The 2135-nt window shown below is 53.8% G+C and overlaps 1 long non-coding RNA gene across 1 annotated transcript; it reads right to left on the bottom strand.

Annotated features, from left to right (window-relative positions):
• Positions 1-551: 551 nt before the first annotated feature.
• Positions 552-1676, bottom strand: LOC137164584 (uncharacterized). The gene is made up of 2 exons (XR_010923131.1): positions 1279-1676; positions 552-955 (listed from the first exon to the last, which is right to left on the bottom strand). It is a non-coding gene; the product is annotated as an uncharacterized lncRNA (long non-coding RNA).
• Between the last annotated feature and the right edge of the window lie 459 nt (positions 1677-2135).

The following is a 2135-nucleotide window of genomic DNA, read 5'->3' as shown; positions in this document are numbered from 1 at the left end:
GGGGTCCCTTCCAACCCTCATCTTCTATGATTAGTTAAAGTAGGAGGCACCCTAGAAAAGTTGTCCTCTTATCACAACGTTAAAGAAATCTAGAGTGCAAAGATCCCACAATCAATGGCGCAATGCTTAGACTTTCAGGGACCCACGAGGACAGAGGCACTTCTTCCCAACTGAACTGGAGATCGGGTTCTTATTCCCCTATTCTTTCGGAAAACCCTACCCTACCACAGGCCTCACCTCAGTTTTATTTTCAGCTCTCCCATCAATACAAACAAACTGAACCCCACTCTCCGCTCAGACTCCGAGAGATTCTGACACGCATCGCCCCTCGTATTCTAGCCAGTTTCTCTCATCCCAGATTCAAAAGTCCATGGAAGACAACAGGAGTCTTTGCAGTCACTTCACAAAGCTTTAGATCAGAGAAGGATGCCTAGAGATTCGAGATGGTTTTATGTCTCCCTTAGGCAAGAGCGTAATCAGCGTCACACCGCTCATTGCTCGGCGCTGCACAAACAAACCGCCAGGAACCGTCTTGCTCCTGTTCTCAGTCCTACGGCTAGCAACTCAGAGCATTAAGGGAAGGTCTCTGTGTCTCTGATAACACAGAGGCTATGCAAATGAGGGTGAGAGTTTGCTGTTCAAATCTGTCTCTCCCTCTGCCCAGTCTGCACCGGCAGAGACAACCCGCAGCCCTGTGTGTCTGTGCACTGAAGAGCCAGTGAACTACGCCGACACAGCGAAAGGGCGAGTCACCATCTCCAGGGATAACGCCAAGAACTTGGTCTATCTGCAGATGAGCAGCCTGAGGCCGGAGGACACGGGCCGCTATTACTGTGCGAGAGACGCACTGAGAAGAAACTCCTACAAAACCCCAGTGTGCAGGATCCCCCTTCTCCCGTGCGGGGGCAGCACTTCCGCACACTCCGCAGCTCTGCAGACAGGCAGGAGAACAGGCCTGGGGAGTGGGGGGAAAAAAGACCCGATCTCAGGTTTTAACCCTGCAGTTGCTGCCAATGTCCCCCCTTGCAGCACAAAATCCCGCGGGGACGGGGCTGCAGAGCTTCATTCGGCCGCTGAATAAATCCCAGGCAGCTCACCTGAGGGACAGGGCGCAGGGCTGCGATTTTCAAAGCAGCGCCCTGATTTTAAGTCACCCCAACTCCCCTCTGAAAATCAAAGTCCAGACTCTCAGCGGGTGTCAAGGGGCGGAGCCAGGGATCCAGCCCATAATACTCTGCCACAATTAACTATAGTAACCATGGAGCTAAAGGAACCCACCTTCACCTACCGAGCCTTTGCACCTCTACAAGGCCAGCCAGCTGAGCGGGGTTCTAGATCCGAGCCCAGCAGGGTTCTCCGGAGGCGCTTCGGCGGAAGCAGAGCCCCGCTGGCGATGGGCTGGGGACTCCAGGGTTAGATCGCGTAGGGATGGGGGAACTGCCTGGCGTCTTCGGAAAGCAAGGATCTGGGGCAGGACCAAAGAGTGAGGGTCTCTTAAACCCAGCCCGGATTCAAATCCCTTTTCAGTCTTATTGTTCCAGGAAAGGAAAGGATCCTGCTCTCTGATTCCCGCCCCCCAGAACAAAGGTTAAGATAATTCAGGAAATAAGTTGGTCTCCTTTCTCAGGAGGAGGCTGTGCAACCGCGGCTGTTTCCCGTTATTATCCGTGTCTCTCTCGGTCTCTGCACCCGAGAGACAATCCCCAGCCCCCCGTGTCTGTGCAATTACCAGCCAGTCCCTCTGAGCACCTCCCCTCCCACTTCAACACCAGGGAAAATGGCCCTTCCCTTCCGTTTATTTGTCTTTTTGGCAGCTCTGGAAGGAGACTGGGATACGTGCTCCCACTCAATGCACTGGAAAGACAAGACAATGCTACGTTCTCGCCCTGGGCCTGGATTCACAGAGGTGCCCGGGTTAGGGAAGATCAGTCTGGCACTGCCTATCTTTCAGGCACCTAGACAATCCCAGGAACAATGTATGACCGTCCACAAAGCCTGAGATTGGCACCTGAACTCCTGGAGAAACAGGCACCTAAGAACAGGATTCACAAAAGCCAGCACACTAGGCAGGGGCCGTCGAAGCTCACCAGTGGGAAACGCACAGGAGAGGTTTATCCTGAACCCCCTTCCTCTGC

This window comes from Emydura macquarii, unplaced genomic scaffold (genome assembly GCF_026122565.2).
Source record: "Emydura macquarii macquarii isolate MOO-44397 ecotype Brisbane River unplaced genomic scaffold, CSIRO-AGI_Emac_v2 contig_2679, whole genome shotgun sequence".
In the NCBI taxonomy this organism is placed as follows: domain Eukaryota; kingdom Metazoa; phylum Chordata; order Testudines; family Chelidae; genus Emydura; species Emydura macquarii.
This window is presented reverse-complemented; position numbering and strand designations above follow the sequence as displayed.